The sequence below is a fragment of the Rattus norvegicus genome, chromosome 9, assembly GCF_036323735.1.
Source record: "Rattus norvegicus strain BN/NHsdMcwi chromosome 9, GRCr8, whole genome shotgun sequence".
Classification (NCBI taxonomy): domain Eukaryota; kingdom Metazoa; phylum Chordata; class Mammalia; order Rodentia; family Muridae; genus Rattus; species Rattus norvegicus.
In genome coordinates, this window is record NC_086027.1 from 109,137,701 (window position 1) to 109,164,412 (window position 26,712).

General features: G+C 37.6%; 1 long non-coding RNA gene across 1 annotated transcript; it reads left to right on the forward strand.

The window, feature by feature from the left end:
• LOC120094758 (uncharacterized) lies at positions 1-26,670 on the forward strand. The gene is made up of 3 exons (XR_005489362.2): positions 1-149; positions 335-525; positions 26,423-26,670. It is a non-coding gene; the product is annotated as an uncharacterized LOC120094758 (long non-coding RNA).
• Positions 26,671-26,712: the final 42 nt, after the last annotated feature.

Consider the following 26,712-nt stretch of genomic DNA (forward strand, 5'->3'; position numbering starts at 1 on the left):
GGGGAATCCATTCTGCCACATAACGTCACATATTCAAGAAAATCTTTTAGCCCTTTTCGTATATGCACAGTACTTGATTATTGCACTGAATTATGGTTTATGGCCATCGATCTAGTTTCTTCTGAGGAAAGAAAGAAAACTTGGCACAGGTCAGAAAATACAGATTTAAGTATACGGACATACTCAGTTTTTTTTTTCTTTTCACCAAACCAAATAATTGCTGTGTTGTAAACCTTCAATAATCAATCAATAAATAAATATTTTTAATCACATATTCAAAGACTGGACATTTTGAACTTTGACGCTGATATTTTTGTGTCATCGTTTCTTACAGGAGAGGGCACATACAAAACCGCAGGCAGCATGAAACTCTGCATGGATTAAAAAGTATTGCTGAGGGCTTGTTGTTTTAGATACGAAATTTACTTACAACACGGAGAGAAATTTGATTATGAGAGTCACAGGAATGAAAAAGCAGCATCACTTGAAACTCGAATTATGTCTATATTGGATGTACTAATTCAGGTAATTATTTCAGTATCACAGAAAGAGTATAAGCATCTCTCTCTTAAAATCAAATCAGCACTCTGTTTCTATAATTTCTCCTCTATTACTAGAACCCTTTAAAAACAATAAGAACAAATACCCTCCTTAAACTTTAAGTATGATTTTATTGGCTATAGCTAACTTTATATTTGAATCAGGAATAATGATGGCGGTATTAGCCATTCGGGATTTATAGCATATTGCTATATTAAAAAGGCATTAAAATATCACAACTTAATACTTCTACGTAGTTATTTTGTGCATTGCCTTAAAATTCATTTTCTATAATACGTGCGTAATATCTCGTAGCCATTTCTACAAATGCGTATAATTGATTCAATTAAAATAATTATAAGCCACTGATAAAATTAGTTGTACCTTAAATTTGAAATTGCAGAATGTGATTACAAAATAATGAATTTTCTTATGTGGTAAAATAGGATTTTTTTTTTTACTGCAGCTTTAGGAAAAGTCGTGTATATTTATGTTTGCGTTTGATTATCTGAGAAACTTTATAATTTACCCTAGCAAAAAATAAAATAGCTGTTTTCATGTGATGCATTGCTATTTAGAGACCTTCAAGAATAGATTACTTGAAAACCAAGGTAATGCAATTATCAATTGTATTTTGGAGGTAATCAACTAAATCTTGGAGGGTTTACCCACGTTAGTTTTTAAAGAACTACATTTAAGTTCTTTATGGTATGTCAACAGTCACTGTTTCAGTGCTGTGGTCACTGGCTGCCACAAAAACACCACATGACTTTAAAAAGGCAATCCCATCTACTTCAAAGTTTTAGAAGCTTTGTTTGGTCCATCGTGGTAGGAAGACCCTGGTGCAGTAATTGATCTCACTACATGCTACCTACTGGCTCTCTCTCCGTCTCGTATTCAGTTTAGCCATTTCTCCATTAGAGGTTATCATCCACATTCAGGGCAGCTTTTCTCCCTTCAATTTCATCTCTCTAGAAACATGTTCATTGATACATTCAGAGGTGAGCTTTCCCGATAACAAAGACCCTTCCCACTCGTCTCAAATTGTCAGATAAAATTAACTATCGCATAGTACATTCCATATAAGTTTCCCATAAGGCTACGATTTTCCACATTGACCACAGAGTTACACTTTGGTATGTTTATTAAAATAATATTTTTTGGATTATAATATATTTACCTAATTTCCCTCCGCTCTACTTCTTTTATCTTCTTCCATGTACCCTATCGCTCTATTTTCCTAAATACATAAATACAATCTGCTTAGTGCCTGTAAGGATACCTGTCTGTACGCGATCTCAGGGCTCATCGCTTGTGCTACATTCCTTTTAGGCTCCACCCCACAGTTACCTGGCAACAGCCAGGTATGCCTGACTCTCTATAAAAAAGGCCTGTTCGCCCCCTCTTCACTCTCTTATCCTCTTACTCTTTTATCCTCTTACTCTTTGCCCCTTCTCTCCCTGCTTCTTCTCCCCCTCTCCCACTCCCCTCCCTGTCTCTCTCTGTATGTTCCTGGCCTACTTCTCCTTTCCTCCTCCTCCTCCTCCTCCTCCTCCTCCTCCTCCTCCTCCTCCTCCTCCTCCTCCTCCTCCTCCTCCTCCTCCTCCTCCTCCTCCTCCTCCTCCTCCTCTCTCTCTCTCTCTCTCTCCCTCTCCTCCTTCCTCAACTCCTCTTCTCATGCCATAAATAAACTCGATCCCATACTCTGTGTCCCCTGTTGCTGGTACCTCAGGAGGAAGGGACGCCTCATCCTGGGCCCTGCAGCGGGTCCCTTTCACCTCACCACACCACACCTCTACCAAACAGAACCTGGTTCTCCCCTTCTTTTTTATAAAACACAACAACGAGCTGTCGGATTATTAGCTGGTGTTGGAGCTCTTCCTTGGGGAAGTCTATTTTCCCCCCACCATTAGCATTCCCATGGACCGGGACCCTTTGTCTAGGTTTGATATACAGAGACCATCCCCCAATGGGTTAGTTGCCCTTTGGATTCTTCACTGTTCAAGTCTTGGTGAGTCAGCCATGTTGATGAGACTTCCTGAGGGTAGCCTCTTTAAGGTTTCTAGGAGTTACAGCCTCACAGAAAACTTCCTGTTCTTCTGGGCTCTTATTATCACTCCTCTCCCTCTTCCAAAATGATCCCAGTGATCCCGTGGGGTCCAGTTCAAACTGTATATATAGTTTTGGACAAGCATCAAATTTCTGGAATGATGTAAGAAGCACAGACAATGATATAATTTTCAAAATTATCAAATTATTCTATATGTGATTCAAGTTGAGAAGTATTATACTGAGCATGTGACAAAGCTGTATTTACCTGTGTTTACCAACATGTCACAACTGGGTAAGCTACCGATTCTTAATCAATACTCATAGCAGACCAATTCTATATAATTTTATACCACAACTTCATGCTACCTATTATGTGTGCATCATATAAATGTATAACACAAAATAAAATCTATTTCTTTAAGCTATTTTTACTACCACAAATTTGAAAATTAAATTAAAATTTTAGATCCTTTTAAAAGACCCAAAATCAGATATATTAATGGAAAAACCAAGAAAAATTCTTAAATCTATGGTCCACATGATTGTGATGTCACTGTAATTTCTCTAAATTTAAAAAATAATTCTTAAAACACTCCTAATTTATAGAATCTTTGTATAGATGAAAGAAGTTTTGGTTTGATGACAATATCACTTTTAAGATATGGGTGTATACACATATACTTGAACGTGTATGTGTTGCATATCATTTTAGATAAATAATAAAACAATGATCGATTAGGACTCAATAAAACAAATTTGGTGTTATTTGTCCTTCGTCCCTCATTTTCCTTCTGTGTTGACGTCTTAGATCCACATGTTCTAACTATTGTTTAGGGTGAGGCATATGACTCTACCTTCATTCTTCTGTGTGTGGACAACAGTCTTTTTAGAAGCACTGCTTGTTCTGTGCCTTTTTGTCAAATATCTCATGGCTGTAGTTATGAGTAGTCACGCGTGGGTCTTCTATCTTATTCATTAGTTTAAATGTCTGTTTTGCGGGACACCATACTGCTTTTATTACTCTGCCTCTAAAATTTATCTTGAATTCTAAAGTTGCAACCCCTCACACAACACCCCCTCCCATGCACGACATTGTTGTTTTTGTCAGGATTATTTGGCTCTAGTGAGTCTTTTCTGATTCCATGTGATTTTAATTTTTTTCTGTTTCAATGAAAACTCTCATAGGTTTTTTTAATTGGTCTATCATTGACTCTGTAGATTGCTTTTGGCAGAATGGTCATTTTCACAATATTAATTCGTCTAGTCCTTGAACATTGGATAAGATCCTTCCACACTGGGTAAGTGTCCTTCCATTTCCTAGTGTATTTCTTGATCTTACTCCAGAGATTTTCTTTATAGATGGTTTCTTCTCAATATTAGGTTTACTCCAAGATCATTTATCGGTTTTTGCCCCTGTTGTGAATGGCAGTGGGTCCATTACCTCTTTCTCGATGCATTTTCTGTTTCTGGCTACAGGAAGGAATCCTACTTGGTATGGAAAACCTAACCAGCTTTTCATAACCTTAGGGGAAAAAAATCTACTACTGCTAGTTTGCTATTCTATAATTGTGCAATGCAATGTAATTCCTCTCCCTAACCACAGACAAATGTAGCCGCCACACCTCTTTACAGCAAATGGAGACTTACCACAGAAAGCCACAAGTGTATACCATGCAGTCTTTAATGGGTAAGGGAGTAACAACCTTGTTAGATAAATCTGTATCACATCTCCCGAATCTCTGGGAGCTCGGAGAACATCGCAGAAGAGGGAGCAGACAAATGTGTCCGATCTAAATGCCAAGCAGCTCCTGCAAACCATTCTGTCATAGACATGGTTGCACGAAGAACACCAGGACAATGATAATAGCAGTGGGAACGCTAATGTGCAAAGGAGGAATTTTTCTAGGGTCCCACTCATAGATAAATAACTACAAGAGACTACTGAATTCTGGGAGAAGGAGAATTAGACTCTCCCAGGGACAAGCCCCTTTATTGGTTGTTCAAGGCAGAGTGGTCAGCCCAGAAACCATATACAAAGAAAACAAAATCAGACTCTGGAATGCTGTATATAAATATATAAATATGTATATATGTATACATATTTGTATATACACAACAACAAAAACTAACATAATGATAATCAAAAACAAAGAGGCTACCAACTTGAGAATTGAGAGCTGCAAGGGGTTGAAGGGACTAGAGAAAACAAAGGAGGGAAAGTGATACGTTTGAGCATATTTTCAAAAAATGAAGCCCATGACGATTAACTTATAATCTGATGAATTACTATCACTAACTGAATTATAGGAAGCACAATTCAGGTATATTGTTATTGTTTTGTGTTTATCTAAATCATATGTAATTTGCTATAACTAATACATGCATCATCACTGAAATAATACAAATATTTGAGAGTCTAAAGTTTCCCACCAGTGTGCCTCTGTTGACGGAGCACAAACACGCACATTTCTCTGCAGAAAAATGTTCTACAGAGGCAACACACAGAAAAAGGAAATAGAAATGGATAAAACATTAATTGCAAGGATGTTTAATTTCACTAATAATTAAGGACTTACAGACTAAACCTACGCATATGTTTTCACTAATTAAAATAATAAAATTGCCAGAAAGATTTTTTCCCCTTTAGTGGTAGAACCCACGGCCTTGAACATTATCAGGCGTGCACTGTACCATTGATCTGTATCTCCAGTTCCAAAAGCAAAGCTTAGCTGCAAAAAGACCTGGTAATACCTGGCCACTATCAAAATAGGATTTCTTCTTCAAATATTTTGATAATTAGTGTTCTTTAAATTGGCCACGGGAATCTTAACAGAATTTTAAGTGTTTTATAACTCACTGTCATTAGTTTCTTTTTTTTCCTTCTCTTCAATTAATTAATTTAAATCCCAAACTCTGCCGTCTTCCTGGTTTACCCTCCCTCCATCCATGCTCCCCTTTTTTGTTGATAAGGTGCCCTCCCCAGTCCCCCGCGCCCCCGCCACCGGTGCATAAAGTCTCAGCAGCAGCGTTAGCTGAATCCTCTCCCCATGAAGCCAGACAAGGCAGTCCTGTTGGAGAACAGATCCCATAGTCAGGCCACAGCTTTATGGAGGGCTCCTGCCTCAGTTGTTGGGGGACTCAAGTGGAGACTCATCTGATACATATGTGCTAGAAGGCTCGATCCAGCCCATTTAGGTTTTACGGTTGGTGGTTTCAGTCTCTGGGAGACTCCAAGTGTCCAAATTAGTTACAGTGTTGGTCTTCATGTGGAGTTAGTATTCCCTTCAAGGCCTTAAATCTTCCTCCGAACTCTCCCATAAGAGTCCGGGCCTTCCTTTGTCATATGTTTGACTGTGAGAATCTGCATCTATTTTACTCAGCTTCTGTGTAGAGCCTCTCAGAGGACAGTCATGCTAGGCTCCTGTCTCCAAGCATCACATTAATAGTATCAGAGATTGGTGCTTGGGATGGGTCTTGAGTTGGGTCAATTATTGGTTAGCCATTCCTTCAGGCTCTATTCTGTCTTTGTCCCTGTATTTCTTTCAGACGGGACAAATTTTCTGTCAAAAGTTTTGTGGGTGAGTTAGTATCTTCCCTCCACTGGGGGTCCTGCTTGACTATGGGAGGTGGCCTCATCCGGTTCCATGGCTCCATATTGTTAGTCGTCTTGGCTAAAGTCACCCTCACTGACTCTTGGAGACCTCCCCATCCCAGGTCTCTGGGACTTCTTAGAAATCCCTCCCACTCTCTCACCTCTACAGTTTTCCATTCATTCTTCTGGCCCTCTGGCCATGTAGTCCTTCCCACTCCCTTCCCATCCTTTCTCCCACCCCGTTCCCTCTCTTTGCCTCCTATGACTATTTCCTTCCCCCTTCTAAGTGAGATTCAACCATCCTCACTTGGGCCTTCTTCTTTAGCTTCTTTGGGAATGTGTGGTGCATCATGGGTATCCTGTAATTTATGGCTAATATCCATTTATCAGTGAGTACATATCATACATATCCTTTGGGGTCTGGTTTATCTCACTCAGGATGATATTTTCTAGTTCCATCCACTTCCCTTTTTTTATTCCTTTCTTTCCTTTTTTCCTTTTTTCTTTCTTTTTTTTTCATTTAGTAACATTTGAATTGAAACTTTTTTAAAGTAATTTTTAAACATAAATTTTGGGTATATTTCTGTGTAGTTTATACTTTATATTTATAAATTAGCTTTTATCATTTATTTTAAAATCATCTTCAACAATTGCATGTGCTAGAAATTGATTTATTTTTAATATAAGTTGTAAGAACATCATGTACTCTAAATGTAACACTGTTCTTTACTGATCTGAGATATATAATCATAAGGCACAAAAATCTTAGTTATAGACTGTATTTTTTATCCCACTAGACAGTAATTATGCTTGTGGCAATAGTGCCAGTCTTTGAAAAACTCTATTTTGTTATAATATTTTGACTGATAGTAGAATGTGTCTCATGTGATGATTGCTTTAGGGGAGATTGTCTTGTGGTTCTCTTATACACAGATTCGACATCAGATTATCAAGTTTAATTAGGATTCTGTACCTCAATAACTATTACCCTTCTGGAACTATTGAAAATCCTTTGAACAAGCAGGACAGACAAGTTTTCAACTCACCAGTGTCTTCGTTTTACATCCATGAATTTAAAGAATTACTTTGTTCCTTCTTGAAAGAATTGCTCCTCTTGTTGCTCTGATGGAGCAGTAATTTCTTTTGTAATTACTCCTTCCAGGATACACTTTGTATATATATATAATACACATATATGTGTATATATAATTTTATTATGTGATGATATTATATATTATATTATAATTAATAATATATTATACAATGTAGTATAGTAATTTATAAGAAATTAATAATTATGTAAGTATTATATGATGGCATCATATATGTATATATAATGTCCTCACATAATAACTTGTTACTGTTGTCAGTCTTTGACAACAAACCCTGCAGGAAACAAGAGGATACAAGCTAACACTCACCCACTGTTGTCCTGCTACAAAAACATATTGCTTAAAACTATCAAAAATTTCTATCCTGTATATGTTTTTCCATTTTTTCTCATCTGCTTTATTAGTATAGTGTATTTTCTAAAAGTCTGAGAAATAAATATTAAGATTTTTAATAACAATTTGTATTTCTTCTTAATGCCAATTAAATATTTTTAAAATGACTGAAATTTTCTTCTCCAAACTAAGAAAATTATCTTTCTTTAAATAAATGTGAAACCTTTATGTGATGATACATATATACACTATACATTATATTTACATTATATACATTATACATTATACTTTATTCATTTTCTAACAGGACAAACTAGTATCAGACACATGCTTGATAAAAACTCCAGTGGCCTATTCAGGAAGCCTTCTAGAATAACCACATTGTTGTAGCATTATGACTATTATCTGTCTCAGGTATAGATATTATTACAAATGTCACACATATGATGTAGCACATATTAATGCTCTGGAACTGTTAAAGATCATACCATTTATTTATTAAAAAAAGATTGATGCATCAATAATGGTGGAGGTTTCGCAGAGACATGAGCATGTTCCGGAAATATGTATCCTCTGCTTGGGATGTTCATACTTTGATGTCAGAATAGAAGTTCTACTCATTGTTATCACCACAACATGTAAAATTTCAGCCATGATCTACAATATCTTAGATGGCAATTAAATTAAAGTTTTAACTTAACAATTCTCTGCACAATATGAGCTGGGACGTTTCTATATCAACTGGATCTCCCACTCTTGTTTTTCATGTGTCCTGCATTTTAAATATGCCATGGAGGAAGCCTTGTAATATTTAAACATGCAAGAGGCATGTCTCAGTTTTATTGCATAGTCGTGAAATATGAAAATGTTCAAATATTTCAAAGTTCAATTTTTATTTTGTTCAATATTCAATTTTACATATAGTAGCAGGTAAATTTTATATTTTGCCAAAAGCAGAAAAAAAATTAGAAGTCAGACTAGCATTTAAGTTAGTGGAGTGACTTAGTTACTTTGTGTGGCTGTTTATTTACCTCTGCTTATGGAAAGCATCTTTTAGAAGCTAATTAATTAAATGGACACAGTTTAATCCATCATTACCGGAGAGAAGAAAGGAAAAACATATCCTGACAATGATCTAATACACGAAGACTAATACATCTGGGGTGTTTAGGGACACGATTTGTTTATGCACCACCCTGTCTTGCCTGAAGCGCTGCAGATCTTATTTCATTTTTGCATGTCATGAAGTTTCAGGGCAGGGACAATCTCCTCAGAATAGTTCTGCCATGCCTCACCCTTCAAGCTCACACGGCATCGTGAATTGAAATCATTTCCTTCTCAAGGATTTGTGTTTTTTCTGTATAAATCTGTTAAGTTTGTTTGTCAAATGCTACTTGACAGCTGGAAGTGGAGACTAGTAAAAATTCTAACCTTGCGTCCATCTATGTATACTTTGTGTTAACTGGATAAGGTTATTTCTTCCGCAAGGATTTTCCCATCTTTATGCAAATAACGTAAACTTGGCCATCTTTTTAACTATATATATTGCATTGTACTGTTAGCCTACGATTGTTATAGAACATAATATGAAAATTCCTTCATAATCTGTTGAAGGTCTTATTAAATTTAAAATGCTCAACATACCATATCATAAAATGTGTCGTCCTGTTGAAGTATACCAATTATCTGTGCATTTACCACCTAGAAATTGACTACTCTTTAACAGATTGTTAGACAAATTGAAACGAGGATCTCAGAGTTAGGTGTAAAAATATGAGGGTATATTTGTAATCAACTCATAGTCCTACTTAATATTAGCTTCCTTTCCAAGCATAGCAATTGCATGCACAGCATAAGACTCACTAAAAATGAATGAAGACAAAGAATGATTATTTTAAAAATATATATGTCAAGGGGGTAGGAAAATATTTCAGTTAGTAACGATATGTTCATGTAAATCCCTTGCACTCTCTGGGTATCTGTGCATGCCGATAATCCCAGAACACCAGAGCTCTGGAGGCAGAAACAAGAAGATCCCTAGGGTGTCCTGGACACCCTGTACAGTAGACGGGGTCCCAGGTTCAATGAGACCCTGTCCCAGAAAATAAACTGAGCGTCTGGCAGGCGAGTCTGAACTAAACGATATCTAGCAACCAAAGGGAACTGAAAGTGAGGTTCTCGCATAGTCCAGAAGGCACTTCACAGAAACAACACTTTGATGCTTCCTGGTCAAAAAATAATGTGTTTCTGAACAGTCAAAAGTCTTCACGTTCCTGCATTTCACTGGCGCTGGGTTGATCCTACACTTTGTATCTACCTGTAGGAGAAATGGTTTTAGGAACCTGCAAGTGATCACTAGTCATTTCACTGCTGCTGCAAATATCCATTAGCTTTACAGTTTATCATTTGGTATGATTTGGTTTTCATCCCAGTTTTTGGGGTTTGCTGCTGAAGGGGCCACCGCCCTGGACTTTCTATTCCTCCTACAGGATTTATCACCTTTTTTTAATACTCCTAGAATTTTTAAAGATCCAGTGGATCCAGTGATTCACGGTGATTAGCTCATGAAGGCCCTGAAGGAGTCATTTCACTTACCAGTGCTCATTCGCTGGAAAATGACGGAGCGTACATTTGGCCAAGACAGGTGGATTTCATAGTCCTTCCTTTTCAGTCCCTGTCCTGTGCTGTCCCTTTCTGCAAGCTGTGATCCCGTAAAGACCAATGCTCTGGTAGTAAGAATAACTTTTATCACTTGCACACACAAGAAAAGTAGAAAAGTAAATGAATGCAGCCTTATTTATAATAGCCAGAAGCTGGAAAGAACCCAGATGCCCTTCAACAGAGGAATGGATACAGAAAATGTGGTACATCTACACAATGGAATATTACTCAGCTATCAAAAACAACGACTTTATGAAATTCGTAGGCAAATGGTTGGAACTGGAAAATATCATCCTGAGTGAGGTAACCCAATCACAGAAAGACACACATGGTATGCACTCATTGGTAAGTGACTATTAGCCCAAATGCTTGAATTACCCTAGATGCCTAGAACAAATGAAACTCAAGACGGATGATCAAAATGTGAATGCTTCACTCCTTCTTTAAAAGGGGAACAAGAATACCCTTGGCAGGGAAGAGAGAGGCAAAGATTAAAACAGAGACTGAAGGAACACCCATTCAGAGCCTGCCCCCCATGTGGCCCATACATATACAGCCACCCAATTAGACAAGATGGATGAAGCAAAGAAGTGCAGACCGACAGGAGCCGGATGTAGATCTCTCCTGAGAGACAAAGCCAGAATACAGCAAATACAGAGGCGAATGCCAGCAGCAAACCACTGAACTGAGAATAGGACCCCCGTTGAAGGAATCAGAGAAAGAACTGGAAGAGCTTGAAGGGGCTCGAGACCCCATATGTACAACAATGTCAAGCAACCAGAGCTTCCAGGGACTAAGCCACTACCTAAAGACTATACATGGACTGACTCTGGACTCTGACCTCATAGGTAGCAATGAATATTCTAGTAAGAGCACCAGTGGAAGGAGAAGCCCTGGGTCCTGCTAAGACTGAACCCCCAGTGAACTAGACTGGTGGGGGGAGGGCGGCAATGGGGGGAGGGTTGGGAGGGGAACACCCATAAGGAAGGGGAGGGGGGAGGGGGATGTTTGCCCGGATACCGGGAAAGGGAATAACACTCGAAATGTATATAAGAAATACTCAAGTTAATAAAAAAAAAAAGAAAAGTAAATGAAGACTCATTCATCTTTTCCACAAAAAATATGCTATTTAAATCTCACAACTCTTAGATGGCCTTTGGCTCTTAGAGGGAATGTTGTTGGTCTAAATGTAAATATTCTATTTAAGCTAATATATATATCAGGATTACTAGAGTTCATATATATAATATATACATATATAACTTATATAGTTTAGTTTTACATGTTTAGTTATATATAGTTATATATTTATTATAATTATGTATAATTATATATTTAATATAGTTTTATAGTTATAGTTATATAATATATAGTATTTTAGTTAAAGTTAATAGAATTATTCCTGATGACTTTTTAAGACATCATTACTGTTATCTACACTCCTCCCTTGCATCCCCCCACCCCCTTCCTAATTAGAACATCCCATTTTCCCCATCCTGTCACCTTTAAGGTCATTTGTACCCTCCTCTCTATCTATGGCTTCCTCAGCCCTGCCATTTTCCTTTTTTTAATCTACCTGGTTTCAGTCCTTACTCCAGGGTATGTATTAAGTCTCATTAACATGACTGTCTAAATACAAGCTAAGTTAGATTGGCAAAAATAGATTTAATAAAGAGGACAAAAGAAAGTCTGTGGTCTCTCAACAGGATGCAAAGAATACAGGGACCTAAAGAATGCTGAGAGCAGAAAAGAGACTTCCCAAGAGAAGAACATGCCAAATGGTTAGCAAGTACCAATCAGCCCTATAAACATACAGACTGGGGCTGGAGAGATGGCTCAGCGGTTAAGAGCACTGACTGCTCTTCCAGAGGTCCTAAGTTCAGTTCCCAGCAACCACATGGTGACTCACAGCTATCTGTAATGGAATCTGATGCCCTATTCTGGTGTGTCTGAAGAGAGCAGCAGTGTACTCACATACATAAATAAATCTTTAAAAAATAAAAACCATAGAGACTGAGCAGATGGTAGTTGTGTAATTAGGAAGGACATGAAATTGAAAGAAGTATATAGAAGGGTTTAGAGGGAAGCAATGGGAGGAGAAAATGATGTGTTTATATTAAAATCTCAAATCATGTTTTAAAGGATTAAAAGAAACAATAAAAGGCATAAAAGTAAAAATTCAAAAGTTTTAACAGACTGTAGAGTCGAACTAGGAAGACCCACACCAGTATTGCCTTGAACATGATAGTCTCTCATCTGGACTCCCCTCAAGAAGAAGGCTAAAATCCTCCACAGCACACTGACTGGAAGTACGCCCATGACTACCCTCTTCTTCCTCAGCCACACTTGTCATAAGCTTACATCAGTGAGAGATAGTACTGATAACTCTCTAGCACAGGATGTGTCTATCTTAATGTTCACTTCTGGAGAGTTTGACCACTAACAGAAACTCAGTAAAAATAGAGGGGAGGGGGAAGGAAGGAAAGAAGGAAAGAAGGAAAGAAAACAACTTTAAGCAGAATAAAGACTTCATTGGAGCTCTTCTCTTTCTTTTTTCTCTCTCTCTTCTCCCTCTTTTACCCCTACCCCTTGTCTTCACCATCCTAATAAACCTCCTCCAAGTAAATAAATAAGGAAAGAAAGAAAGAAAGAAAGATTCATTGGAGATATGTTAAACAACCCTTCAAACTAGCCAGTAATGTTAAAGAACAGAAATCTGATAAAAACAAAATGAATAGAAGTCTAACATGTTCAAAATCACATGATAAAACATTTCATTTCACAGTTCACATATATGAACGTAATAATCTTCACTCTGTAAAGAAGGCGCCTTCTCCTGTCTCTGTGATTGTTGTTTGACTGGGGTAAGAATGGATGCTTCAACCTCCACTGCTCCTTTGGGAATGCCAGAAGCAAAAGGACCCACCCAGAGTGAGTGAGGTTTTGGAGAAACATCAATGATCTAGTTTTTGGAGAAAGAGAAACTTAATGCTGGATTAAAAACAAACAAACAAACAAACAAACAAACAAAACAAAGAAACAGAACAATACAAAAGAAAACTCATTGATAGAGGCAGAAAGTCATAAAAAATTTCAAAATTATGTTACTGTGGTCTCTCTTCTTCCTTCGGACATTCCTAAGCCTTGCTACTAACATGTGACTTGGAATGTTGGAAGGCCGTGTCCCCGCAATGTGTTCTTGGCACTAACACTGCCAATGTGAACCGTGACCACTCACTTAGAAAGACAGAGCCAGACATGTCTACTTGTCTGGTGCCTTTGGAGAGCCATGTATAACCTGTGCTCAAAACCTCCTGGAAAATCGGTTTAAGCACTCTTGTTTTTTTTCCTACTCATTGATTGCTTCTTTGTTGAATATTCTCCTCCCTCCCTATCCTTTTCCTTTGCATATCTGAATCCTACTCATATAGCCTAGGTTCTAGTTAGAACGTTATACTTTCGACTAATTTATTCCTTTCTGAATTACCACTCCACTCTCTGGACACCATTTAGTACTTTATCAATATCTTAATATTTACATCCTGTGTGAAAGTAAGTTCTTTCTGGGCATTTAACATGGCTTAGCAAGCTAACTGGATGACAATTGCTATAATAAAAATTGTCAAATAAATTAGAGCAAGCGCTGTGGAAATATTAGGAGAGGGATTTGGTGGACTCGACAGGATTTACCAGCTGATTAAATGTGGAGGGCTTAGAGGGGGAAGTCGCTGTTTGTTCTTCAGAATTCAAGCTTGAGTATCTAGGTACAACGTGGTGTCATTGCAATATTTAACTAATATGGAAATACCAGTCTTAATAACTAGAGTATCAATAATTTAATTGTGGGCGCACCATTTTGCAGCCTGCAGTGTTCATTTAGGTTGGTAAGTTTAACCTTGACTCAGAAATTGACTCTGAAGCTAGTGAGTGTCTAAAAACCTAGACAAGATTTTTCCAAACAAAAGTAGTAATAATGGAAGCCACCTATGAATGTATTATGTGACACTATTTCTGTGGAGATGATAACAAATGTTGGTCATCCCAGCCACTAACATAACAATACCATCAAAGTCCAACTTGATGAATCAATGACTATATTGGGGTTACTTATAGCATTATGGGTTAACGTACAGGCACATAGCTAAAGGACAGCTATGTCACCCCAGGAAGGACAGGAAGTGGACCCTAGTGTGAATAACAATTCTTGGAAGCTGGGACCCTGGAAAACTCTGAAAGACTTGCGGGCAGCTGGACGAGTAAGAGAGTCTCTTCTCAGCAGCTCTTTGCTGCTTCTATACCCATGGAATGGGGCCTTGTGAGCCTCCCTCCTGGATCTCCATGTAACAATTCACAGATCAGTCAGGAGGAGTTATTGAGAGATAAAGGTGGAAAGGTAAACTGAGTGTGTTAATAAGCAACCTCATAAAAAGGCTAGACCATGGGAAGCAAGACCTAAAACGGGACACAAGAAGTGGGCAATCTTTTATTGAGATCCAGAAATCAATGAGTTCAAAATAAGTGTAGAAATAAGCAAAGCTTTACAAGAAGCTCTTGGGTTTCGGTTTGGTTTTGAGGGGGTGGTGAGGGTTCCTGTTTGTTTACCTGTTCACTTTGGATCTTTTTTGTTTTATTTATTTGTCTTTCTTGATTGACAGATTAAATTATATTTGTAGCCACTAAGCTGTTTGCTCCCATTCGTCACCTTTCTCTCATGAATGATTCTTGCTCTGTAATTTTACAGCTGCTGGTATGAAACACAGAGTGGACTTTTTCAGAACTTGGCAGAGAGTCCGGCTGCGGGTCTTAGTTGAAGATCCCCATAGGACAACTGTCCAATAATGACGGAAAGTATTAATTGTCTTAACATATTTCAGCTTGGCCTGTTGAAACTTTGCCATGACTATGAGCAAACAACACCCTAGGCAGCTCACCGACCTGGACGAAAGGAGAATCTTAGAACAGAATTCTGTCCCTGGCTACACTGAGAGCTTCCTCCGACTACCAGCCAGAGGCAACAGGGCCACAAGCATGCATAAGTGCACAGTGCTCTGTGTCACTGAGAAGCAAGGCCTCGTTGACAGAAGACATTGTTGACTTGAGCAAAATCACTGGCCAGATGCTAGCGGGCCATAAATCAGCTATCAGTGACTTGAAAGACCAAGGAGAGAGAAGAAAAGCAGAGAAGTTAGCCATTGCAGGGCTGCAAAAAAAGGAAAAGACTAATATTCTGAAGGCTAGAAAAGCTTCCATGGTCCCATATCCTATGCAGGAAGTAGTCAGACACACGCTCACTGTCAGGGATACAAAGAAACATTTCCAGGTCAGCAGGAAAACTGGTTGGCTGTGCAAGCCTTTGACAAGATTGCTTACATGATGTTGCACTGGAACAACGGTTGTGTTAGCAGTGGGAAATTATTGGAAAATATGTTTCTCTTCTGCAAAAGGGAGGACAGACCTATAAAGATCTTCTCCTTTAAAAACGGCAACTTTAGAAATTGGAAATAGCACATGAATAAACGAAACAAGATGGTTTCCACGAATGCTAACAAGAACAGTTAAATATTTCCAATTTAGTAAATTGGTCTATATGGAAATTAGTGTGTTTTAAATAAAGAAAACATATTAAAGGGCATGCACGATCATTTATTTTGACATTTCATAATTTAGTCTAATTATTTATGGAACTGTAGCCCATTAAGCTGGCCTTTGGTACAGTTTGAGAAAATAATGACATTTTAGTCAAAGAAGCACGTACTTTCCCTTTCTGCATTACATCCAGGCAAGATATTTAGCAGAGTAATTAATTAAAAACTAAAATGTCAAGCCTTACACGGAGTCCTGTGCATTTGCCACAGATAGAGATAAACTGGAATCCGGAGAACTAAGAATTGGTACTTTACTAAATCCACACATTTCCAGAGACAAATCTGTGAAATTAATTCTTGGAGCCATCTAGGAGCTGCAAATTATAGCTAATTATTAGCCTGAGACACCAGCAGCACCTTCGTTCTTAACGATGTGCCCCGTTCCTTTTTTGCCAGTTTATTCAGTCTGTAAAATCTCCATCTTCGATCACTGTGATTACAGTTTTCCTGGAAAGAGCTTGGGTGATGGTATAGATGTTTAGCTCTATTTCTGCTCATTCTCACATTAATAACATGCTTGGTGGATAATTATGTTAAAAACAAGTAATTACATATTTTTTTCTTGGAATCGTGCTGGCTTTATTTTGTGTATGAGTCACTCCGCATGAAATAATTCCTACTCTGTCAAAACCGCAAACATATTTTGTTCGCTCCAAATTATGAGGACCGCATACAAGTGCAACCCAGCAACATATCTTCAATTTAGTTTTCTAAGTAAACAAAGCCTCCAGCAGTCTCCTGTTAATGAGAGATGAGTCTGAGCCTTCCCTGATAAATCAAAGGGCTGTGCTTATTAAACAAAGATGATGTTATTGATCAAAGGGCATGATCTTTAAGGACTTCTTCTAATTGTTTTTTTTTTTTTGGATCCATCTACAATGTTCAGTTAATTTCCCATTTTAGCCATATGAATCTCACAAAATGCCCAGCCGAGCTTAAGGGTTTATTGCGGGCAAAACACAATACAACTCACTAACCAATGAGCTGTGTCCCCTGTGACCCGACTATTATTAATGGCAACTTGGGCTAACTGCCTGCTAAGAGCATTAATCCTAGTGTCAACATCAAGGAGGATTTCTGTTTGAGTTAATATAAATTATATATGCACAACGGATAGGACAGGCCAGCAATATAAATATATGGAAGAAAACTTTGTCAAGGTAAAGAAAAACAACTTTTGTCCTTTTACCTGAGTGTGGTAATCACACTTTTTAAATGAAAATAATGGCATTGATCTACACTGGGAACAGCAAGCCCAGAGATGTCCATTATAAGGGTTTCTGCTCTCTTTCTTTGCACAGACTAATGGAAGAGAACTGTGCAGTGGCATTTTGTCCTTCTGCCTTGCATAAATCATATTTCCAAGTTAATAGAATTCTGTTAGAAAAAAACAGCAGATTAGTCATGGGACTATTATTTAGTTTATAACATTTTGTTGTATAAAGACTATCTGCTGTCATTTCATAGTTGCTCAATATACAACTAAAATAATGCAGATTCCACTGTTTGACATAGCATATGTGGTACGACAATTAGATCAGGCTTGCTTATTGTGCATTTCAAACCCCCTGTGTCTTTACTGATAGCTTTTACATGGTACCTACTTCTGAGATGTTGTTGATGGTGATGATGCAAATATGATAATCAAAACTTAAACTATTCACAGAGAACACAGGGATCAGATGTGATTATAGATGTGATAATAGATAAGTGTTGTCAATGTTTGAAATCTTGTGATTGGTGAATATACATATATATACATACATATATATATATATTCATATATGTCACTTTGATACCAATATATACTACATATTGATATCATAGTGACTTATGATGGCTTTATTTTGTCCTTAATATTGGTACCAATATACACTATGTATTTATATCATAGAGACTCATGAAGGCTCCATTTTGTCCTAAATATAGCCCTGTGTGCCAATAAAATGCCAGCCATAATTTCTAGCCTTTCTTTGATTTCAAATTTTCTTTAAGACCAGTAGGGCCATGTAAATTTCTTTTTACTTTAAGTGCATACAAGAGGCATTTTATCCATCTTTTTAATTTTAATTATACCATACTTTTTGTTATGATATTACTATTGAGATTAGCAAATGACTGAAAGTTTTATTCTCTAATTCATTTGTCAGTTCAAACTGGATGTAAATCAAGGTATATTTGAGGACCATATAGAAATATAACCAGCTAAAAGTAGGTAATATTCTTGCAAAGGGCCCAAGTTCAGTCCCCAGCATCCATACATGGTGGCTCAGCACAAACTGAAACAATAGCTCTGGGAGGAAATAGTGGCTCTGGTTCTGGCCTTCCCAGGTTCCTGCACACATGATCACATATACTGACATGCAACACACTCGTACACATAATAAGACATAACGGTAATATTTTTAAAAGATGTGATTGTTTTAACTGTATGGTGGCACTGTTCACGAGAAGTAAGTTCTGGAATCTGGATATTCACCAGGTATTTATGAGCTGCAGCTAAATGGATGAGAAATATAAACCGGACTCAGAAAGGCAAACTACGTGCTTTCTCTCTTGTGTGAATCTAGACTTAGTTATATATGTATATTATAGACTGTATATGTATATTATAGATGCATGTATATGTACATACACACACATACACATATATATATATATATATATGGGATGAAGAATTTGGTGAAGAGAAAAGAGGATAGTGGGTATGTGTATGAATATTATTTTATATGTGTATGTATATAATAAATAAATGTTTATGTACTTATATATGTATATTTAGACATATATACATACATATATACATGTTTACACGTATACATACATATACACACAAATACACATATACATGTATACATGTACATACACATGTATATAGAGGATGAGTATTGACGAAGAGAAGAGAAGATGGTGGGGGCGTTATGAAACCAAGGTTCATGATATACTCATATCACTGAAGCCCATGACCTTGCACAATGAATATCCTGCAGAAAGTTTGAATTTGGCCCCACACAAAATCTGATTCCTCTCTTCTTGTGGACCAACCTGATTCGAGTTTCGACTACATTAAATTTTCATCAGTTTATCATTTAACATTCCAGTATTAATTTGTTAGTTGTAAATTCTGTCTCGCTATTTTAATGTCATTACGGATTAATATCTGTTACCACCCACTGTGAATTCTTAGCAGTTTCTCTAAAGTGCTTGGAAATTGGTCCCTACTTACCCATGCCTTTCCATCCTTTCATATTGTGTCTTCAAGCTTGAAAGAAGCATATGTGTAGGCTGCTTATGGTGCTAATATTATCATGGAATTTGGCCAGCATTCAGGTTTTCTTTATCATTTTTTTAACTTGAGTATCCTGAGACCGTTTTCCTTCTAAATAAATATTTTCCCTTTATTTATAGTACAGGCTGACTGGTTATAAATTTTATATGATTTTCTCTGCATGGAAATGCATTGAATCCAATGATTTTTTTAAGATTTATTATCTTTATGAGTATGGACATTTCATGGAGGTCATAAATAAGAGGCTATCTGATCACCTGGACTAGAATGACAGAATGTTATTACCTATGGTGTGGGTTCTCCAGATTCCAGCTTGGTCCCCTGGAAGAATAGCTGAGCCATCTCTCCAGGCCCCCAAATATTGAGACTAAATTTTTATTTGTTAAAATTTCACCAGAGTGCTTATCATATCACTGCTTCTTCTTTGAATTCCTTAGGTTCAACACATTTATCTACTTATACTATTTTCTCTTATGTTTTATTCTGATGTGACAAAGTATAATGTGATTTGCATTTATCTTACTTGGGTGCACAACTGTCAATTCTTTTGAAATTTTCATCAATTAACTTTTATACTTATTGATCTGTCTTAGACATTCTCTTCTTTCCTTCTATAACTTCAATTTCTGTGTACATGAGACATTTTCTCAAATGTTCTATCTATACAGTACCATTACTTATATTCTCATACACACACACACACACACACAATCACAATGTGCACACTTGTGTACACACACACACATATATACACACAAATGCATGTGTTAAACTTTCTGTTGGTTGTAGGTATTTGTTTCATGGTTTCAAGTAAAATTCCCTTTAAAACCTTATTAATCAACGACCTAGTTTGGATTCAGAATCTTTCATCTATTTCTCTGTATTGACACTTTTCTTTTAGTTATTACTCATGTTTGCTGTAAATTATTGTTTACTAGCTGACATTTGGAAAAAAAAGTCATCTCTTTTCTTATTTTGGGGTAATGTTTCTAATAAATTTTAAACTTACGTGCTGAATATGATTGGGTTTTTTTTTCTAAATCCATGGTTTTCTATTTATCTTAGAACACGCGGCCTTTCTTTTGATAGGCAGACAGGATGGTGGATAGTATGTAGACTCTAATCACAGATGGCGCAGAGTAGAAACAGGATACTCGTTTTAAGAAGACTTGGATCCGGGGCTGGGGATTTAGCTCAGTGGTAGAGCGCTTGCCTAGGAAGCGCAAGGCCCTGGGTTCGGTCCCCAGCTCCGAAAAAAAGAAAAAGGAAAAAAAAAAAAGAAAGAAAAAGAAGAAGACTTGGATCCTCTACTTCCCTTCAGTAAATCTACTTCTAAAGCAGAAAGCTCCACAGTATTTAGCTAAATGCTGAATGTGCTCAGAGGGTACCCATTTGCCAAGACCTAAATTCTACATTTAAAGTTAGAAAACATATAAAAAAGGAATCTCACGTTACATAAAATAGTTATTAGCTCTCACCTCTCCTCACCTGCAGAACCTTCATAATTAGTACATTATTTGAGGGGAATCCAAGCTATGTGTCTGAATAAATGCCCCACAAATACTTCCTTCCTGACATCCTGGTTATATCTCAATCCAAATTTATCTCCCCAGTTACTCAAACCTCTTCTGCTATTTCTGGAAATGTCCTTCTGCCCAGAAATATCTCACTTCTTCAACTGGTGTATTAAACCAACTATCAGCAGATTAGACGTTTCTTTCCTCCTTCTCCAATCTGGCCAATTTGGTCCCTGACAATTCAGCAAATTTCTCAAGTGTTTAGTAAGTGATATTAAAATATTCGATTGGGAAAAACTACCCTCCTCAAAGTAAACATGGTCTAAAGCATGATTTCCTAAAAAGATTTCCTTAAAAGTCAACCCTTTCAAACCTTTGATCTTCAATATTTGTCATTTCTGAGAGTATCTCCTTAGTCAAATTGAAATTTGTTTTTATGGGGTTTACTTGGAGTTTTTATTGATTGGCTAGTTTAAGGCTTTCTCTTTGTTTGTTTTTGTATGTGCTTGTATGTAATCAGTATGTATGTGTATGTTTGTGTGTTTACAGCTGTATGAGCAGAGGCAGGAACTCTTGCTCAATCTGGCTTGGGATTCAGCTAGAAGAGCTGACCTGTTTATGTGGAGAGGTCTTTCCTATCTCAATATCAGTACGATTGCAGTGGGCCACACACAAACCTAGATTTCTCATGGATCCTAGGGACAGAAGCACTAAAGTGTTTTATCCGCCAAATCATATGCCCTGCCTTATATTTTGTAATTTTTTAAACCTAGTTTTTTGTTACTAATATTTAAAATAAGACATAGAAAGACTTTTAATCCTTTGTGGCTATCTAGAATAAAATGTATCAGAAGTCAGTGTTATTGTAAATTTTTTTTCTTTTTTTTTTCTTTTTTTTTTTATTAACTTGAGTATTTCTTATATACATTTCAAGTGTTATTCCCTTTCCCGGTATCCAGGCAAACATCCCTCTCCCCCCTCCCCTTCCTTATGGGTGTTCCCCTCCCAACCCTCCCCCCATTGCCGCCCTCCCCCCACCAGTCTAGTTCACTGGGGGTTCAGTCTTAGCAGGACCCAGGGCTTCCCCTTCCACTGGTGCTCTTACTAGGATATGCATTGCTACCTATGAGGTCAGAGTCCAGGGTCAGTCCATGTATAGTCTTTGGGTAGGGGCTTAGTCCCTGGAAGGTCTGGTTGCTTGGCATTGTTGTACATATGGAGTCTTGAGCCCCTTCAAGCTCTTCCAGTTCTTTCTCTGATTCCTTCAACGGGGGTCCTATTCTCAGTTCAGTGGTTTGCTGCTGGCATTCGCCTCTGTATTTGCTGTATTCTGGCTGTGTCTCTTAGGAGCGATCTACATCCGGCTCCTGTCGGTCTGCACTTCTTTGCTTCATCCATCTTGTCTAATTGGGTGGCTATATATGTATGGGCCACATGTGGGGCAGACTCTGAATGGGTGTTCCTTCAGTCTCTGTTTTAATCTTTGCCTCTCTCTTCCCTGCCAAGGGTATTCTTGTTCCTCTTTAAAGAAGGAGTGAAGCATTCACATTTTGATCATCCGTCTTGAGTTTCATTTGCTCTAGGCATCTAGGGTAATTCAAGCATTTGGGCTAATAGCCACTTATCAATGAGTGCATACCATGTATGTCTTTCTGTGATTGGGTTAGCTCACTCAGGATGATGTTTTCCAGTTCCAACCATTTGCCTACGAATTTCATAAAGTCGTTGTTTTTGATAGCTGAGTAATATTCCATTGTGTAGATGTACCACATTTTCTGTATCCATTCCTCTGTTGAAGGGCATCTGGGTTCTTTCCAGCTTCTGGCTATTATAAATAAGGCTGCAATGAACATAGTGGAGCACGTGTCTTTTTTATATGTTGGGGCATCTTTTGGGTATATGCCCAAGAGAGGTATAGCTGGATCCTCAGGCAGTTCAATGTCCAATTTTCTGAGGAACCTCCAGACTGATTTCCAGAATGGTTGTACCAGTTTGCAATCCCACCAACAATGGAGGAGTGTTCCTCTTCCTCCACATCCTCACCAGCATCTGTTGTCCCCTGAGTTTTTGATCTTAGCCATTCTCACTGGTGTGAGGTGAAATCTCAGGGTTGTTTTGATTTGCATTTCCCTTATGACTAAAGATGTTGAACATTTCTTTAGGTGTTTCTCAGCCATTCGGCATTCCTCAGCTGTGAATTCTTTGTTTAGCTCTGAACCCCATTTTTTAATAGGGTTATTTGTTTCCCTGCGGTCTAACTTCTTGAGTTCTTTGTATATTTTGGATATAAGGCCTCTATCTGTTGTAGGATTGGTAAAGATCTTTTCCCAATCTGTTGGTTGCCGTTTTGTCCTAACCACAGTGTCCTTTGTCTTACAGAAGCTTTGCAGTTTTATGAGATCCCATTTGTCGATTCTTGATCTTAGAGCATAAGCCATTGGTGTTTTGTTCAGGAAATTTTTTCCAGTGCCCATGTGTTCCAGATGCTTCCCTAGTTTTTCTTCTATTAGTTTGAGTGTGTCTGGTTTGATGTGGAGGTCCTTGATCCACTTGGACTTAAGCTTTGTACAGGGTGATAAGCATGGATTTGAGTCACCTTCCTCACTCAAACTTGATTACAAATGACAAAGGAACTAGATAAGTTCCTAAAATGTCAGTCATTCTGATCAAGTCTCAAACCAATCCAACTTCTGTATCATTATCTTCTTTCAGTAAAATTTAAGAGTAATTTAGAAATGACCTACTCAGTTTGACTTTAACCTAAATGACTAGACCTGACACTGTCTTTTTAAAGTTTAGGTTACTAGAAATCTCTCAGTAATTTACCAAGTTTTTTGATCCCTTATTCAGCCAGAATCCGGCTTAGCCTAACTATGTACTTAACTAAAACGTTGTATTTGTAGCCTAGGCCCACTACTCAATTCGCCAAAATCAGGCACTTTATAATCTCCCTGGATACTGAGATGACAGAATTCAAACTATTGCAGTTTGGTTTCATGTTCTTCTTATCAACTTATGCTAACCTGGGATAGTTTAGAAACTGTAACTAGATTGAACACTTTCTATATAATTGAATATATACACTTAATATAATATATATTATTTAATGGTATTTTCAGACATATGTTACATATTTCACTTTTTCTTTCTCACCCACTTGCATCTTTTTGGAAGATATTTACATTTATAAATCTGTGATTAAGTTGATTTATGTCATTGGTGAAACCACGAAAGAAATCAAGTAAATACAATTTTAAACGAATTATTCCCATTTGAAGGGTTCAGACATGTGACAAAATAATAGGTACACCTAGTTTCCTTTTTTAATCACTAATAGTCCAAAAATAAATATTACTATACCAAGCTTCAGGAACTTATAACTAGTGTGATACCTTCTGAGTCATAAATTTTAATTGGTGGGGAGAAATTAGTAGAAGATGTATATTACCAAAATATTGAATAAATGTATTAAAACACAAAGACTAAATAAAAGTATCAGTAAACTATCATCAGTAATTGTCATGAATACTTTGTATACTGATACATAAAAATTACCTTTTAAGCATTATTTAATGACATTAATTATCAAGGAAGACAATCTTTTAACCTCTAGTCGCATATTTTTTTATCCTTATCTCAGAAACAATGAAAGCTTCTCCCAGACTTTGTGGCTACTTCTCCGTCTCCTCCTTCTAAGTGGAGATGGAAGGAGGAGCAGGGAATGAAGTTGATCAAATGCACTGTGTGCACGTTTAACCTTACGACGAGCACCCTGAAATGCTAAAGCTGCGAGAAGGAAACATAAGCAGTGCCTTCTAAGACGCAGGTTTAGGAAAGGACTTTCTGAGTGGGACTCCATTTGATCCGAAGCAACAGTGAACAAATGGGACATCACAAGACTTTCTTTAAAAAGTCTTCTCTACAGTCTATGAAACAATCAGTTGAGTGAATAACAAGCCCACAATCTGGGAGAGAATCTTTGCCAGCTATACACCTGATAAGAACTAATACCCAAAACATACAAGGAACTCAGAAAACAGTCAAGAAATAAAAAAGCTATATAAAAGATAGACGACTATTCTGAAGAAAGAGTTCTCAGGAGAACAAGTAAAAATGGCTAAGAAATATGATGTCCATGTTTATTAGTGTGTTTTCACATGAATAATTAAAGAAAATAATCTTCCAACCTTTAGATCCATGTTAAGGTTAGATATTAAGTATCCCCTTAAGAGCTCAATTGGCTACAGAAAATATGGCTATTCAGAAGTTGGGATAGAACAGGGGTTCCTTCCTTTCATGCTGGCTAGTTCTTGTTACTCTGCTGTCTGGTCCAGGACACAGTGATATCAGGATCCAGTGCAATCCTACCGACCCCACGGCTGGACATGTTTGTGCACACAACAGACGAATGTGATGCCTCCTGACTGTGGCTGCAACTCTGCAGGACATGGGAGTAAGACATCATGGAGACAGTGGTGTCTTCTTACAGTTTTGTACTTTACTTGGTTTTTCAACTGAGCTTATGACCTTTTAAAAATGTGATTTGGAAAAAAAGAAGTTTTCAACATCCATATCAATTACAGAGACGCAAATTAAAACTACCTTGTTATTACACTTACCTCAGTCAGAACGCCTAAGTTCAGAACATTAACTGCCAAAAACCTTGGTGAGGTTGTGGAGAAAGCAGTTGGGAGCACAGAGGTCCTTGTACTCACAGAGAAGCACTAAGAGACCCAGGGATGTTAATAGCACAGTGGTGTCTCCTCAGTGGAGGAGATAAAATACCCACATTCACAAAGCTGACACAGGATTTTGTTAATGGCCCAGTGACCCTTTATTTATCTCTGGAGACAGGCCTCACCCGCCTTTTACTAGAGAGGCTAATCTCATCTAAACTTCGCACAATGTCTATCCCAGACTCCTCCCTCCCAAGAGCACAACCCAACCATAGCATAGATGTCATAAGTACTTTGTGCTCTGCTGACCTCTTTGTTAGCAGTCAGAGACCATGTTAGATTCTAGGCCATTTAGCTCTACAGCCCACACTCATGGTCGTGTACTTTGTAAAAGACTTTCTATGTAGTCACACCGTAAGCTTTACTGTGCACCTGGAATTGGACTTATTAGACTACTTAGCCTTGAAAACCTTCCTGAAATTGTACCATGCTTTAAATATGCTGACAATGAACTATCTAGATTTAGACTCCATGAACTCTGGTCCAGGTTGCTGAAGTCAATCTGTACCAAGTTTTCGTTTGCTTCCCTATATGACAACTGTAGGGACCCTTTTGGACAGAGAACCCTTGTTCACATTGGTGTTACGAAAAGATGCTACCACATTGGGGATCAATATGGAGAATCCCAAACGGGATAAGAGAAGATCGTCCCTAAAACTGAGCATGCACACAAGGGACTCAACATCCTACTCAAGAGATATTTGTTCAGCCGTGTTTGTCACTGCTCTACTCATCTTAGCTAGGAAAAGAAAACAACCCAAATAAATTTATCAACTGACTGATGGGTAGAAGAGGTGGTACACAAAACAATGGAATTATATTCAGCAGTCAAGAAAATTGAAATCATAAATTTGTAAGTAAATAGGTTGAACTGGAAAATGTTATATTGAGTGAGATAACCTAGATTCAGAAAGACAAATGGCTCATTTTCTTTCTTCGTTGTAGGTCTTAGTGCCAAATCTGTAGATGTATGTCTATAACTGGAAGGGACTACAGGAGTTTGGGAAAGTAAATGGGATCTCTAGAAAGGCCCATAGGACATGGATGCGATGAAAGGAAGAATGGAGGCTCAATGACTATTGAAGGGAGAGGAAGAGCGCTACAGCAAATGTGGAAGAAGGGCAAAATGGTAGCAAAGATGCTTGATAAAATCATGAGGAAACTGTGTTTACCTAAAAACACATACAAATGTATATGGGTAAGTATTTTAAATAAAATTACAATACTTGGGGTTA